Source organism: Pinus tabuliformis, chromosome 3_2 (assembly GCF_031772625.1).
Source record: "Pinus tabuliformis cultivar Carrire ecotype Pingquan chromosome 3_2, CPIR1, whole genome shotgun sequence".
NCBI lineage: Eukaryota > Viridiplantae > Streptophyta > Pinopsida > Pinales > Pinaceae > Pinus > Pinus tabuliformis.
The window spans coordinates 482834402-482853172 of NC_142302.1; positions in this window are offsets into that span (position 1 = coordinate 482834402).

Below are 18771 nucleotides of genomic sequence, written 5' to 3' on the forward strand. Positions count from 1 at the left end.
ACCGAGGGAAGGCTGACGCTAACCCTGACTAGGTCGGAGGTCAAGGGTTGGGTCGTTCAGTAAAGGTCACGACATTTGCATGGTAGGGCTAACTCCAACTACGTAAGAGGTTGGGGGTCAAGTCATCCAAATAAAGGTTATGGTGAGCATGTGGTAGGAACTTGTTCATTTTGATGTCCTTAAGTTGATTTTTCAAGGAGAGAATATGGTTTAAATTGTTGACCTCATACATCCCAACTAGATTATCATATTTTTCCTTGGACTTCTTCAACTTAGAAATATAACTAAGCAAATGATCTATTAAAGAATCAATGATGATATTTTTTTCTTTGATCTCACCCTTCTTGTAGTTGGCCTTGATAGTAGTAGAATCATTAATTATAGGCTTAGGTACCTTTCCTTCCACATTTTCAATGACATCATTATCATCTAAGATCACTTCCAACCTAATTTTACAAGCATCAAAAATTGATGAGTCATTCAGCTTCTCTCCCTCCTTGAAGTATGAGGTAGACATATTGAGCAAGTCAAATAAGCTTCTTCAAATTTCTACAAATGTGATTACTTGTCTCTTGTCTCCTTGGGCTTGTCTTTACCTCAACTCTGATACCATGTTAATTTTCTAGAGTTCTATGCTTAACACAATCACCTATATCAAGTATTCTTCAATTAACAATCAATTTATCCAATATAATTTAATATTCCAGCAACAATAAGAAATTTTATATAGAACAATAAACCAATTCACAATAGAATATATCCAAGAAAAATAGAAACATGAGATTTGGTCAAAGACTAGGGAAAATCCTCACAAGGGAGAAAACCCTTTCCAAATTCTTCTTCTATTAGATTGTCATTAAATGTTCAGCGTAGAGATACAATGTTCAAGTTCATCAACAAAGAGTCAAAGGTCAAAGCCTTAACTGTCCCAAAATACCAATCCAATATCCAATCAAATATGAGCCCAAAAAGTCAACTTTATTCAAAAGTCAAATATGCAATTCTAGTAAGAGTCAACAGTAGAAACAACAACCCTAACCACTCAACGTTCAATAGTCAAAATGCCTCCAAACAATTTGGTCAACCAACCAAAATATTCAACCTGCTTCTCTTAGTCAAAATAGTCATAAATCTTTCCCACAAGAATTCAGTCAAAGTCAATGTTTGACTTGCAAAAACCCTAGCTACAAGGTTGTGCTCAATGCTAGTCAAACTGCTCAAAAAAATTTGGTCTCTTGCCCAATGAATTTGTCCTTCCAAAACCAGAGATAAATTTTGAATTTTCAAGTCAACCTAAGTCAAAGGCTTGTCAAAACTATCCCAATCAAATGTAAACACACAAAACAAAAATCTCCTCCTTCCCTTCACACATGTGAGCTCAAACCTCCTATGTCATACTTTTACGAAGCAATCAAATCAAAAGAGAAAAGATATGATGTGTGATGGTGACCTCCAAGTGGTGTGACATGAGGTTTATTTATATGTGCTTGAGGAGACCCAGTTTCTTCTTGAGGTTGTCTTGAACTTTTGTGCACATGTGGGTTTCATATTAAAAATTATAATTTTCCTTGGCCAAATTAAATTATTCCTAGGGCTAGCAACGTCTTTTCTGGATTAGGAACGCTTCTCAATGGAGGGAATTTCTCCCTGAGCTGCCAAATTTCAACACTTGCAAGGCGATATGGATGGGGAAGCTTACTACATGGTCTTATATTTATAAATTTAATTTTGAAATTTTAACTTCAATTTTAAAACATGTATATTATTCTCAAACAAGACAATCCTCTTAGAGGCCACACCTAAAGAAAATGATAGGTTCATAGTAACATACTCATATCTCCTCCACTTGATCATGATATCTGTAAAAATAGGGTTTGTGGGATAGAAAGGAAAATTTCTCTAGAATAATGTCAAAGTAACACATTTAAGGAATCTCCTTCCGCCTACACCTATTTTAATGAAAAATAAAATATTTAATATCCTTTCTGCACAATATCATTGAGAATTGTGCACTATGGGAGGAGGGCCACCTTATTGGTGCATTTTGCAAAAAATATATGAATGTGTCATAATAAAGTTGGAGTTCAATGTGATTGCAACAAAAACAAGGGGCACAAGTTGTGTTGGGCCTAGTATACCATGATTTTAATATATCATGTTAATGGTGATCTTGACATAAAGCTATGATTGTTTTCTTAAAATCCTTAAACAGTTCAAGTTGTGCCATCTCCATAATGTGCTTCTAGTGCTTATCATGCACAAGTTCAGGTAAGTGTCAACATAGAAAATTACTTTGATATGGTGTAGAATAAGATTTAGGTTTACCAAAACTATATTTCCTTCCCTCTAATTCCTTTTAGAAGCTTATCTTGATAAGGATACTTTAAAAATAATAACCCAAGAAGTAGCTTCATCACTTTCATCTATATGGACCCTGAATTTAACATTACTTTACAATTTTTTCTTGAAACATGGAGCAATTTTGACATCAATTTCACCATTGGACTTCTTGAAGTCGCTAGTTCCATAATCATAGTTGTAATTTCCCTACAAGTAGCTCAAATATTAGCTTTTATTGATTTTTCAAACAAAGAGAATGTTTTTGGTACATTTTCTAATACATTCTTGTGTGTGTTTATCTTGTTGGGTTGTGTTATATTCTTTCCCTGACTAGCCCATGTAGTTAATCAGGGGTTAGAAGGGGTGCGGAACCCCCTGTTCGTTGCATAGCGGGGGGTCACAGGGGGTTTGAGGGGTACCTGTAACCCCACTTTATGGGGTTCAAAATTTTGGTTTTGGAACTTATGTTAGGTTGGGTGGACCCACCTATGGTTTTGTGCATGATTTTCGCACATGTTTTTTTGGATGCGATGGTTTTCAGCCCATGGTTTTGGACGCGATGGTTTTTCGGTCCATGGTATTGGATGCTTCGGCATGTATAAATATGTATTATAACATTGAAAGGAATATAATGAAAAATCAAGTTGGTAGTCCCAGTTTTGGGATCCAGGGGAAAATCTCTGTATATATGTGTTTTATGTGTTATGCTCTCGCTTTGTTTATTTTTTGTGTTTTAGAATTCGTATGCAGGTAATTTCTATACGGGGTTAAATCCTACATTTGGTATCGGAGTTGTTTTGGCTTCAAGGGGATGGCTTTGTTGCTGAGGGGTTTCGCTCGGGCCTATGGTAGACTCTATTCAGTGGGAGATCTACGAGATCGATTCTGTTGGTGAAAGAAGATGGTGAGCAGTGGAAAGATAAAGATCGAGAAATTTAATGGTCAAAGTTTTGAGTTGTGGAAACTCAAGATGGAGGATCTGTTGGTGGATAAAGATGTGTGGATCGCGGTAGATCTGGGTACTAAACCAACAAGAGTGTCTGATGAAGAATGGAAGAAGTTAGATTGGAAGGCAAAGAGCACAATACGATTGTGTGCCTCAGATTCAGTATTGTTGAATGTATCATGGAAAGATACAGTGAAGGCTTTGTGGGACAAGTTAGGGACTTTGTACCAATCTAAGTCTCTGGTGAATAAACTGTTCCTGCGGAAAAAGTTGTATAACCTAAGGATGAAAGATGGAGACTCAGTGACAGAACATATAAACACATTTAATACTGTGGTAAGTCAGTTATTATCTGTTGATATTAAAATTTCAGATGAAGATAAGTGCATTAGTTTGTTGTGTTCTCTACCAGATTCGTGGGATAGTCTGGTTATTGCAATAGGTAGTAATGCAAGCTTAATGAAATAGTCTCATCCTTGCTGACAGAGGAGATGAGATGGAAAAATACAAAGAGCCAGAATGGTGATTCCTTGTTTGTATGAGGATGGTCCCAGAATAGAAACAAAAATAAGTCATCGAGTGGGAGATATAAATCTAGAGGGAGATCTAAATCTCCAGGAAAACCTGTAAAGGTGGTGTGCTGGAAATGCGGAAAGGAAAGGCACTACAAAAGGGACTGTAAATCTAAAGCTCTTAACAAAGGAAAGGGATCTGATGATGCTCCTTCTGCAGAGGTAAAAACCACCTCAGATGAAGGTGGGTATGTGTACTTGGCTTTTTCAAGTACACATGTAGATCATGAGGCATGGTTGATTGACTCAGGTGCATCCTTTCACTTCAATCCCCATAGAGAGTGGTTCTGTGAGTATGATAAATACGATGGTGGTGATGTCTTCTTAGGGGATGATAGGAAGTCTAGAATCGTTGGTCATGGAAAAGTAAAATTGAAGTTGCAAGGTGGAAGAGTTAGAACACTTCTAGGTGTTCTGCATATTCCTGCATTGCCCAGAAATCTGATTTCTGTAAGCAAGTTGGATGATGCAGGTGTAAAAACAGTGTTCGAGAAGGATACCTGCAAGATGGTTTGGGGAGCACTGGTATTGATGCAGGGAGTTCAGATTGGAACTCTGTACAAGCTGCAAGGTAGCATGGTTTTTGATGGGTGCAACAGTTCTGTGGTTCCTGAAAGTGGAGCAAAAAATCTAGTGGTCTCTGGAGAGAAGACCATGTTGTAGCATCAAAGGCTTGGACATATTGGAGAGAAAGGCCTTCGAATACTTCATGGTAAAGGTATGGTAGAAGGTATGAGTAATAGCTCTCTGGATTTTGATTTCTGTGAAAATTGTGTATATGGGAAGCAGAATCAGGTGAGTTTTCCCTCTGGTGGTAAGAGGGCGAAACATATATTAGAGCTTGTGCATAGTGATGTGTTTGGACCTGTGAAGGTTCCATCACTGGGTAAGTCTGTGTACTATGTATCATTTATAGATGACTTCTCAAGGAATACATGGATATATTTCCTTAAGAAGAAATCTGAAGTCTTTGACAGGTTTAAAGAATTTAAGGCTCTCATGGAAAATCAGACAGAGAAGAAGATAAAGGTGCTGAGGATAGATAATGGTGGAGAGTTTTGTAGCAAGGAATTTGAAGAATTCTATAAGAAGTGTGGTATAGCACGATAGAAGACTACTCCATATACACCTCAACAAAATGGAGTTGCAGAAATAATGAACAAGACGTTGATGGAAAGGGCAAGAAGCATGCTCATGCTAGGTTAGGACAAGAATTCTGGGCAGAGGCAGTGGATATTGCATGTTACCTTGTCAATAGGTCACCTTCATCAGCGTTGGAGGATAAGAATCCACAACAGGTATGGACTGGTAAGAAACCCTCTCTTTCACATATAAGGGTATTTGGATGTGATGCATATGTACATGTTCCAAAGGAGAAAAGAACCAAGTTAGATAGTAAATCTGAAAAGTGCATCTTTATTGGGTATAAGGATGGTTTAAAGGGTTATAAGCTTTGGAACCCAGTAACAAGGAAGGTTGTGTACAACCGAGATGTGGTGTTCAGAGAGGTGAAAGATGTTATTAAACATGAAGTTCAACCAAAGGAACCTGAAAAGATAGATTTTGAGCTAAAAGAGGAAGAGTAAGACTCTACAGCAAAGGATGAATTAGAAGATGAAGAGCCAAAAACTCTGGGTGTGAGAAGATCAGTTCGAGAAAGAAGGCAGCCAGAAAGGTATAGTCCATCTACTTTCTGTTCAAATTTTTCTTTAGCTATTACTGATGATGATCCCAGAACTGTGAAGGAAGCAGTAGATTGTGAGGATGGAAAACTCTGGAAAGAGGCCATGGTTGATGAAATGGCATCTTTGCACAAAAATGAGGCTTGGGATCTGGTGGAGTTGCCGGCTGGAAGGAAACCCATTGGCAGCAAATGGGTGTTCAAGAAGAAGACAAATGCAGAAGGAAAAGTGGAGAAATACAAAGCTCGGTTGGTAGCAAAAGGATATTCCCAGGTTCCAGGAATTGATTTTGGTGATATTTTTTCTCATGTTCCCAAGGTAACTTCTATTAGATTACTTTTATCTGTTGCTGCTGCTTTTGATTTTGAGGTAGAATAGATGGATGTGAAGACAACATTTCTTCACGAGGATCTGGAAGAGGAAATCTACATGAAGCAACCTGAAGGTTTTGCAGTGAAGGGTAAGAAAGAACCGGTATGCAAGTTAAAGTAGTCTATGTATGGTTTAAAACAGTCACCAAGGATGTGATATCAGAAATTTGATACATTTATACGGGGACTTGGCTTCACCAGAAGCAAAGCAGATCACTGTGTGTATTTTAAATTAATTGGTGACCGTTTTATTTATCTGGTCTTGTATGTGGATGATATGTTGCTGGTTGGAAATGACAAAGAAATTATCCAGGATTTGAAGACCCAATTGTCCTCCAAATTCGACATGAAAGATCTTGGTGCTGCAAACTATATTTTGGGCATGGAAATTAAAAGAGATCGTACAAAGAGGAAGCTCTGGTTAAACCAGAGGAAGTATGTCCAGACAATATTGCAGAGGTTTAATATGCAGGATAGTAAACTGGTGAAGGTTCCTATTCCTGTAGGTGTGAGGTTATCTGCTGAACAGTGTCCCAAGACACAAGAAGAGGAAGAGGACATGTCCCATGTTCCATATGCAAGTGCAGTCAGTAGCCTGATGTATGCAAGGTCTGTACTAGACTAGACATTGCACATGCAGTGGGAGTATTGAGCAGGTTTATGTCAAAATCAGGGAAGGAGCATTGGACAGTAGTGAAGTGGGTTTTCAAGTATTTGCGTGGCACTAGTGATTATGGTTTGTGCTACCAAGGAGACCAAGATTGGATAGAGTGTTGGATATTCGTGGCTTTGTTGATGCAGACTGGGCTGGAGATCTGGATCAGAGAAGATCTACAAGTGGGTATGTGTTTAACCTATTTGGAGGTGCAATCAGTTGGATGAGTAAGAAACAATCTGTAGTGGCACTATCAACTACAGAGGCAAAATACATGGCAGCCACTCATGCAAGCAAGGAAGCAGTTTGGTTGCAGAGATTGTGTTCAAGTATGGGGTTAGTACAGGAAGCTATAAGGATAGACTGTGACAACCAATGTGTAATTTTCTTGGTAAAGAACCCTGCATATCATTCAAAGACAAAGCACATTGATGTTTAGTATCACTTTGTGTGGGATATGATAGAAGACAAAAAGGTGTTGCTGGTAAAGGTGGACACTTTGAAGAATACTACAGATGCATTGACAAAATCTGTGAGCTCTGAGAAGTTCTCTTGGTGTAGAGAGACAATGGGCATTTTAGGGCTATAAAAATGACTAAGCTCTCTTGTGGCCCCCTGTGGAAAGAAAACAACAAGTGGGAGAATGTTGGGTTGTGTTATATTCTTTCCACGACTAGCCCACATAGTTAATCAGGGGTTAGAAGGGGGGTGGAGCCCCCCGATCATTGCATATCAGGGGGTCATATGGGGTTTGAGGGGTACCCGTAACCCCACTTTATAGGGTCTGGGGCAGCGCCCCAGAAAATTTTGGTTTTGGAACCTATGTTAGGTTGGGTGGACCCACCTATGGTTTTGTGCATGATTTTCGCACATGTTTTTTGGACGCTATGGTTTTCAGTCCATGGTTTTGGATGCGATGGTTTTTCGGTCCATGGTATTGGATGCTTCAACATGTATAAATATGTATTATAACATTGAAAGGAATATAATGAAAAATCAAGCTGGTAGTCCCGGTTTTGGGGTCCAGGGGAAAATCTCTGTGTATATGTGTTTTATGTGTTATGCTCTCGTTTTGTTTATTTTTTGCGTTTTAGAATTCGTATGCAGGTAATTTCTGTGCAGGGTTAAATCCTACACATGTGCTTAATATCTCAAAAGCCTAATGATTTTGTTCCCTATTTTATTTTTTGTGTTTTTTCAATCCATGTAGGATTTGAGCTTAGGTGATCATTGAATTTTGCTCGACGTATAACTTAATTATTTTTTACATGTTTTATAATTGTTTGATCAAGGCTTGGGTCCTAAATTCTTCTCTTGTTTTTGCACCTGAACTTTCTAAAATGTTTCCACTTCATTCAAAACCATTACAATTACCAATTATCCTTAAAACCTAAGACAAGAAAGGGTCCTCTAAGAGTTTTATAAACCTATGCATGAAAATAAATACTACTATCTTGTAAAAAAATAAGACTAACAATGGCACACAAACACAATGCACAAAGATTTACCCTAAAATCCCTTAACTAGGAAAACCAACCAACTTGAGAGATTCACCTCTCTCTTTCTTCTTATATTAACATCATTGTTCACAATTAGATTATATCTATACATAGTCTAATCAAACTTGTCTTCATATGTGTTACATATAAAACATTATATAAATCATAAATCAAAGTATAAATCAAATCTATGACTATAATATGCATTATGGCAATAGGGTAAAAAACTATAGAAATTACCCTTGATTAGATGCCCTAAATACTCTCCAATTAGATGCACCAAAGGTTCAACAAAGAGTTGATCTACATTTTATTCATAGTTTTCTCTCAATTCTATTTGATTTTGTCTCCTCCTCTCTCTATCCTTCTCTGAAACTTCATCTTTTTCAACCTATCCGTGATCATATTTCTTTTTGTGGTTTATCACATTCCTCATCTTGAATAGTGATTAAGGTATATTAATACTAGATTGACATAAGTTTCTTGTTTCTTTTCACAATGAAAACTAAGCACATGAGTTGGTTAGTTTGTCATTTTTTTGATGTGAAAATTATTTTACTTTTTTCTCTATTTTGGTTATAGCAATATCTCAATTGAGGTGATTCTTTGATAGAGCATTTTTTTTAACAATAACTCAAATGAGGTAATCCCACAATCGAGCAATTTATGTCAACCCAAGAATATAATTGAGGGTTTGAAAAACCATTGATTAAGGTATTTTTGAAATTTTTGCTTAAGCACTTGATTCAACTTAAATTAATCTCTGATTGAGTTATGATGCTTAATTGAGGGTTTCAAAATTAGAAATCTTGGCCCCTTTCTACATGATTTTCTACAGTTGCAACTTCCAAGGGATAAAAATCCATTCATCTCTATCATATAAAATGGTGAAGTTGATGCCAATGGATCCATTATCGAATCAATTATTCAATGATGTGTCATTTTCACATTTTTAATTTCATATTACATTTTTTTATTTTTTCTCCTAAAACATATACTTTATTTTTTTTTCAACAATTACAATAGTTCTTGGGGAAAAATTAGGTTCAAAATCTCACAAATGATTTCAAAGGGGGCCAAGTGTGGCATAGAAACATCCTCATACAATGACTTATCGAAAAAATTATGTAAGCATTATATCCCAAAAATAACATGAAACCTTAGGTGAGGTGTAGGGTTGCATGAAGGTATGTATGATATTGCCACTTACATTAGGGGATTTTTGCGGTAAAATATGATCCTCAAAACAAAATAATTGTATTAACAAAATTAACTTAAAAAGGACCAATAGGATTTAATGTGATTATGCCATACCTAGGGGAAAATATTTTAGACGGAAAAGAAGAAAACTATTTTTTTTATTATTGTATTTTTGACTTATTTCCTTATAGGTTTACTCAAATGTCGAGTGTAGACACCCATTGAATGTGGAATTTAATTTCACAAGCAACAAGTACCTATTATACATACATCTAAGTAGACCGACATCAACACACTTTTTCACGCATTTTCATTCTTTTTCGATGTGGGTCTACTAGGAAGTATGCAAAGTGGGTACTTGAATTCCACATCAAATGGGGGTCTACACTTGACTTTTGAGTAAACCTATAAGGAGATAAGTTGAAAATACAATATAATTCGAAAATACAATGGTAAAAGTAGTCTCCTTTCTTTTTCTTTAAAAAATCATAAATCTTATTTTATTATTTTATTATTTTCCTCAGGAGGCACATTTTAGAACTCAAAATTCCCCTAATGACTTATTTTGTCCATATTGTCAACATTTTTAACTTACTTATTGTCCCACCCCTTTCTATGATTTCTCAATTACGGAATGAGAATCCAAGTTATAACAATTTCATATATTATCAGACAAAACATCAAGAGTGAATGTGATATCTCAATTTTGAGTATGAACTTAATATGTTAAATTATGTATTTATTGTATGGTGTACCTTATGTGATGATATTTAAGTAATGTGGGTTGATTTAAGTGGTGCGATGTGTAAATAATGTAAATGTACTTGTATGGGTTCTTAGTGTGGAGCTCAAGGATAAGGCCCAACTAGTGAATGTGTTTGAGTCTTCGTAGTGAGCTAGGATATGATGCAGTTGTTTTGTTTGATGTGGTGTGCTGATCTTATGAAAATTCATGCATAAAATAAATTGTATAATAATATAACATCCACCAAAAACATTTTTTGTGGTAGGAAGAATGGGATTATGATACCACAACAAGGAAGGATGAATGGGGGTGAATGGTTGATTTGATGTTAGCAATTGTCCCTTTACCTTTTATCCCATACTTCCTTCTAAATATCTCACATCAACCTTGACATGAGTTGTCCTTTTGACACTCCCCCATGATTCTTGGGAAGGGTGTGCTCCTCATGAAGGGAAGGAATGTCATATGCAAATTCCTAAGGGAAAAATAATTCAATCACCATTTTCCATGGATCATTCTCCTATCGAATGCCATTCCATTTCATTCTTCCATTTAGCGTATTTATTTTCTTGTTCATGAAGGAATTTATGTTGAAGCATTATTTTTATGCTTACAAATGGAAAGAGACCACTATGAAATTATGGTTGGTAAAATATCGTGGGAGTTAGGTATTTAATGCTAAAAATATGAGGGGAAATAGGATGGTTTTGATGAAAAAATCATATTTGGATTGTACACGACATCTTAAGAAAATGAAATTAAATCCACAACCTTATTATTAATTCTAATGAAGAATTCAAGCCAGTTGTTTATCCTCTAGGTATTCCAAGAAGGAAATCGATAGCCTTGGGCTATTTTTGCATACATTGAGGAGATTTGAAAAGGAAGAAGACCTAGGGAATTATGGATTAGAGAAAGAGAACACCTTCATTATGTTGTGTAAGGAAAATAAATGGAGTGCTTGGGTTATTGATCATTGGATGGGGGTTTAGACAACTTGGTATTGAGATAATTGACTATGTGATGAGAGAAATGGGTTAGGTTAAGTGATATTAGATCCCAGTAGAATTTTCCTTTTCCTTGGTGGTATCATGCTCTAGGTTTAGTGGTAGCATACATACTTGATTACTATGGTTGGGTGGCATATCACTCCCCAACAATTAGCTTTATATTTTTTATTTATAGAATGGTATTATTTTTTATTACTTTTTTTTTGTAATTCCTTGGATTTAGTGGGAAATGAATGAGTTATGTTTATGGAATGTTAATTCCACTACTATTTTATATTTTCATATGAAATCCCGATTATATTATTTTTAGAGGCATAATTGGGCTTACCAATTGGTTATTAGAAGAAAGGATTTCAAATTAAGTTCCTTGATGGGTAAAGGATGCATCTAAGTATGAGACATTAAATCCAACTATGACCTCCCAGTAAGGTCCAAATTGATAGAATAACCAAGCATAACACAATTGATTCATAACCATAGGTGAAACCAAGAAGAAATTTGTAGAATAATTTTACATTACTATATGATACTCTTTGTTCTACAAGTATAGTTTAAAAAATTATCCACAAAGGAATGATTTTCTGGCATAACCAAACTTAACTTTAAACCATTTACTCAAATTTTATCTCTTTTTCTTCTTATGTTGTGATCTTGAATTCTTTGTTCTATTGAATTTGTTTATAGTTATGCAATTCTTAGAAAATATTATCAATTAACATTGATTCTTAACCAATGTTTAAATCTTATAAATGAACCACTTTTGTTAATCAACCACTAGGCCAGTAGTTTAAACTTCTGCTTTCCTTCTATCTTTGAGATGATATAGTTGGAAAAATTTCAATTACCATAACTCCAACCCTTCCTACATGCCATGATCATTCACTAGGTCATTGGACCACTAGGATAACGAGGAAATTAAGATTTTGACCTTTGCAACTTTAATTGTTTCAGTTGAAACAATGTCAACTAATGAAACTCAATTATGTTAAGTTTCACCTGTTAACCAGGCACTAGGCCAACGCAAGAAATAACCACTAAGAGAAAATGAAAACTTTTATCTGATATAGTGCAAATACTTCACTAATGGAAAAGAAAATTGATATTTGTCAAATAATGGTTCTAGCAACCGTTCATCAAGGAGTTTAGAATCACCGGGAGAAAATAAGAAAGGTTTTTTGGTCTGATTGATAGACTTTGCTAATGGAAACAATAATCAATCTCCATTTATTTATGGTTTTGTTAACTGGGAAGTTTAGGATCTCCCACCACAAAGATATAAAGCCACTGATGATATTTATAATTTTCCATTTGCACTCAAGGACAATTTAGTTGAGTTGAAATCCTCAAAACAAGTTGTGATTTAACTACGGTTAATCTATGAAACTTGAAAGGAAGAAATTCCTCTATAAAATCACAATTCAGACCTATTACCCTTCATTTTTGGACATTCAAATTATCAATTTTTCTATGAACTAGAACGAAAACACAACTTTTAAATACACATAGATAACATATAAACAATAATCAAAGGCAATAAGTTGGGGGACAAATTTCCATTTGATGAGTCTAGAAATGTATAAATAAATAAACTCGGAATAATATAGCACAAATTTCATAATTACTACAATTTATACATTTTCATATCTAGGATTTTATTTATATAAAAAAAATATTAATTGAAATAGATACACTTGTATTCACTATACTTAGGAAAATCTAAACAATCCTATAAATCTCCCTAGATTGTCTGACTCCTTTAACTTTTTTCTTAAAATAAACATATATGTTACATTGCATGGAAGAAAAAAATATTTTTGCTGATAAACAAACTCATAATATTTCTAGAACTATGAAAAACTTAAGAAAATAATGAAATTACAAGATTTTATGAAATGGGGAAACCAACTTCCTCTGATAAATTTGTAAGAACTTCTAGAGGTCAACTACTAATTTGAGAAAAAAAGCTAGTTCATGGGATCTATCCCATGAGTTCTTCAATATTCTTGTCATACTTAGATATTTATGTTGCTATCATCCATGTGGATTCCTCAAGTGGTTGATTCCTCACTTAATCAAGGACTACAAGTATTATTTATCTCTAGTATTTCTTGTTACTTTTTTATCCAAAATTGCTTCAAGGTGTTTTTGTGTTGCTTTAAGTAGTTTATTTTCAAATGCATCAACTGAAACTATCTCCTCTCCCTTATAGGGGTACACATATGAAACATTTAAAATGGTGATATTCCAATGTTGTTAGCAACGTCAATTTCATAAGCGTTTGAGGAAAATTTCCTGAATATCTTGCATGGTCAAACTTTCTTCAATTTTAATTTGTTATATTCCCCTTTTAGAAAAATAAGTCAATATATGCAAAATATGCATGAAAAAGTACATGGCCCCACTTCCTAGGATATTCACTTGCTAGAATTCTTACCATATTTCCTAAACTAATTATTATTATAACCTATATTTTTCCATCAATTTGCAGGTGGTAAGAGGAACTAAAACTGAGATTGGACCCTAATTTCTTCCATAGAGTTCTCTAGAAATATCCCCAAATTTTTTTGTCTATGTTAGAAACAATATCTTTTGGAAGCATCACTTGTTATGTGTGGGCTATAAAATGTGCCATATTAAAAAATATCAACAACAACATAAATTAAATCATTGTTTCTTTGAGTTCTTGGAAATTCTATACTTACTAAGTGCAATGGTCCACTTGGCAATGAAAATGACTGCTAGGGAAATTAAGACTTGGAATTCATACCTTTAACTATTATGTTTGATAAAACATTAACTAAAGGAACTTGGTTTTGTTAAGTTTGATCTCTTAACTAACATTGGGCCACTGGAAGAAATAAACACTAAGAGAAAATGAAAATTGTTGTCTAATTCACTAGATAGACTTCACTATCAGAAACAACAATTGATCTTCATCAAATAATAATTCTAGCATCCAACCACCAGGTAGTTTAGAATCACCAAGGAAAAACAAAAAAGCTTTCTAGTCTAGTTGACAAACTTGAGTTTATGGAAATAACAATCAATCTCTATATATTTATGGTTATGTTACCCAAGATGTTTGGGGTCACACACCACTGGGATATAAAGCCACAAGGATATTTAGAAAATGAATTTGTAGTTAATGTTGGTTTGATTGAACTGAAACCCTAAAAAAACTATGATTTCACTAAGGTTAATGTGTGAAGAGCCTGCAATAGAAAAATTCCTCTATGTAGTCACAATTTGATCCTCTTTCCCTCCATTTATCAACATTCAAATTATCATTCTGATGCAAATCAAAATGAACATAACACTTTTAGATACATAGAGATAATATATAAGTAATATTCAGAAATATTGAGATGGGAGGAAAATGTCCATTTGATGGATCCAAAAATGTATAAATAAATTGACTCAAACATTATAATACAAATTTCATAATTACTCCATTTTTCCATTTTCATACATCAAGATTTTATTTATACATAGAAAACCTCAATTGAAATAGATACACACGCATTCTCTAAACTTAGGACAATTTAAATAATCCTCTGACTCTCCCTAGGTTGTCTAACTCCTTTAGCTTCCGAAAATAAACGTATCTATTACATTACATGAAAAATCACTTTCTTCTTGTAAGCAAACTTAGAATCTTTCTAGAACTATGACAACCATAAAAAATAATCAAAGCTACAAGATTTCATGAAACAAGGAAACCAACTTCCTCTCATAAATTCCTAAGAATTTCTAGAGGTCAACTATTTATTTGACTTTCACAGATACTCCTACATCATTTTTCACCCAACAATAGGCATCCAATATATATTTCACCCCTAATCTCAGCTATGATTCCACCATATTAAACTAATAGAGTCGCAACGCACTCAATCTAACCCAACTACTCTCATGAATTAGAAAATATGATCAATATAATGTGGTCCAAGTAATGCATCAAACCATTAATCAATTATGACATTCTCATCAAATTCCCTACACAACACAAGGAATAGTCCCTTGTTATTCTTTTTCCCTTCTATTTCTCTTCAATGTAGGCAAAAGGAATCCATTTTTCTAATTTCCTTATGGGGAAAATATAATGAGTGTAAAACTTAGCTCTCCAACAACAAATATGTATAAATTTTAGTATGTGGATGATTTTTTACTAAACCAAACTCTATGCTCAACTACACTGATCCATATCTCAAACTAGACCTGCTTAACCAAACTGATTTCTTAATATTTTCATATTTGGATCATTAATTAAAAAAATTAGGATACAACATGAAAACGAATCTTTTTTCAATAATGAATTTCCCCATAAGAGTTATAAAATGTATATATGATAATGGATTCCCCTCATAATGAAGTAGATAATGTGCATTTCCATGATGATGATGATGGATGCCATGTGTTTTTCCATGAAGATGGTACTCAACCCATGTTTTAATAATTATGTGAGATTGAATTGTTCATCAACCACCACCTTTGCATTTAAATTGAATTTCTAAAAATCCATCTCTCACACTTTCCATTGATCTTGGACCTTTACATGATTTTTTGGAATAAATATTTGCACAACTTGGACCATGATCTAGATCTTGGGGGATAATATCTAAAAGGCTTGGATGTAGAGAGAGGAGGATAGAAAACATACAAATATTCCATGAAACTAATCACAATAACATTGATGAAAATACATGCACTGAATACGCCACAAAAATATGTAAAGGGGAGAGAGTTGGAGAAGAAGGATTCCATTATGAAGAACCACATCATGCAATAAGCCCAAATTTATGGTCCCTCCTTGTTGACCTTCAATATCTTCTAATTTCGTTATTATAAGGTGTCTTGTTCATAAAGTGAAATTTGATATGTTTGACTATATCAATTACATATCTATTAAGTTCCTTTTTACATAAATTTATGACTATATGTCTTGTACATCTAATATAAGCCCCATAATATTTGGATCAATCCCCCACATTAGAAAAATTATGGTCCCCATCATTTCACCTATGCTAGAAAAGGAGGGAACATGTTATGTTCATTGTACCATCATGATTACACTGTGCCAAGAGCCAACAAAATGAAGGTTTTTGTGTGGTTAACCCATATCTATGGATTTGTCGATAAACCATACTTGTAATGATTACAATGTGTTAAGTATCAATCAAGAGATGGGTATTATGTTATTAACCCATAACCATGGGTTTTCAGATGACCTATAACCAAGTTAGAAATGGTAATATTGGATAAGGTTTTTTTATGGTTAACCAATAACCATGGTGTTGGAACAAAAATGCCATCAGGGACAAGACCTTGGGTTCAAGCACAAGGGGCCAAAGGGTAAGGAGTCTCACCCGAGGCGTGCCATGACTGGAACTAAGAAGGGTTAGATGGATATCAAGGACAATCCAGACATTAAATCATAAGTGTATTAAAGAATTCATTCATCAAAGCATCATATTGTTACAGTTACCATATCTATCCAGGAAAAGGCTATTAATATAAAATTTCAACAGGGCTGTAAATCAACACAATACACTTAATCATAATTCCATGCAAACTGGTTCATCCATTCATTCATATTCAATCAAAGGAAGACTCATTACAATATACATCGAGTGTAAAGCCTTAATCGAATAGATAAAATACCATAACCACATGATGTCTTAGACCTCAGGCCGAGTCTAGCTCTGGCCACTCCGCAACTACTTAGGTCCTCGAGACCTTGTTCTTCTGTGCTTCCGGCTCCTACTAGATACCAACCCCCTCTCCATGTTGTCTTCTGATTTTATCTTGTCTTCCATTGTTCCCACTGTCAATTTTGTTCAGTTTTCTTTGCCCTCAGCTGCTTTTCGCTCTCCTCCTTGTCCGCACGGTTGTTCCTACTTGCTCTCAACACCTTGTTGCAACTTCCCGTCTACTTTATGTTCTTGCTTCCCTCCTCTGTTGTCATCTCCGTAACTCAACCATTACTCCCGCCACCTGTTCCCAATATTAATTCCTTCAAAACATTCGAAATTCAAAACGAAGACCCCAACAGGCCCTAACCACAGTTCTTTGACTCGTCCCCAAGTCAATCTATCTCAAGAGTTGTGGGTCCTGTTGCTGGTTCTGTGAGTGTTTCTACATGTTTTTGCTCCAGTCCTTCCTTCCATGGGGCTACTACTTCTGCCACATGTTGGCCTTCTTTCCCAAATGAAGGCCCCAATTCAGGAACAATTGTGGTCGTTTCTTGCCTGAAGTTGTTGCAATCATTGAGCATTTCTTGTCATGTATTCGTTATCGAGTCAGCCTGCTTGATGAAGTTTCCTGCCATGCATTCTTCTGGCGAGCAGCTTAGTACATTTCATCGCGGCCAATTGCGCACCAAAAACTAGTAGATTTCTGAGATTAATCAATGTTGATCACTGGAGGCCTCTGAATTCATCTTTAACTTTTGTGGTCTTGGTGCCATCTCCCTTGGGAACATCCTATGTATATACTTCTCGCTTCAAAGTTGGGAACTGGAAACAATCTGAGAGATCGTTGTGCACTATCGTTGCCTTGTCATACTTGCCATACAGAGTTTCTAAAACTAAAATTCGTTCTTCCAATCGATCCTCTGGGATGAAGATAATTGCCTTTGTCATCTTGTTGTGCCTCTGATAGAATATTGTTATTGGAGGTTTATAGTTTCCGCGCCTCTATCGTTGCTAGTTCTCTGACTGAATTTTGAGCTCTTCTATCACCTACATTTGAAACTATGTAACTTCTTGCGTAGCCATGCAGATTAAGTAGATCAAATTTGACACGACATTTTTGACTAGACTTGGTAACTAATTACTACGACAACTTTCCCTATGCAAGCTTAATTGTTTTATGCCGACGTCGACTGACTTGGATCTGACTGGGATGACATAGCACGGGAAAGGGTACAATGGTGCACATGGGTGGTCTAGGTTTCTTTCTTTGGGTTGCACCAGTACTGCTCCTAGTGCAATTCCTTATGTGTCAATGTGTACATGGAACTTTTTATTCCAGTCTGGGTGTACAATGATAGGAGCGCTCACCATTTTTTTCCTTTAATTTTTTCAGCGCTACTTGACATGCCTCTATCCACTTGAAGGCTTCCTCCTTCTTTAACAGTCTCTCCATGGGAGCACTAATCGAAGCATATTTGTAGATGAATCGGTGATAATATCGGTGTGGCCTAGTGTTGATCGCAGTTGCTTCACATTATTCAGTGGATCCATATTTACAATCGCTGCAAATTTTGCGGGATCTACACAAATGTCACCTTGCAAACAATATGGCCCAGAAATGTTCCAAACGGAACTGCAAAGATGCATTTTTTTAGATTTAAAGAGATTTGCAGCTGTCTACACCGCTCAAACATCACTCAAAGGAGACTAGTATGTTTCTTTAGCAAGAAGTATGTTGTCCAATCATCCATATATACTTCTAAGAATTGGTGAACGTAATCTCTGAAAGTAGCTATGACAATCCGAGAGAAAACATCAGGTGCATTCTACAGACCGAATGGAATGACAGGATAGGCATAGGACCCCCATTCTATGTTGAATGTTGTTTTCTTCTTATCTTCTTCCGCTATGCGAACTTGATGATATCCTGAGAATCCATCAGTGAAAGAGTAGGCTTGATTCCCCGCAACGTTATCTAGGACCTCATCATTGAATCACGTTGGAAATGGGTCATGTAAACATGCATTGTTTAGGCTCATGTAATCTACGCATACCCTGATC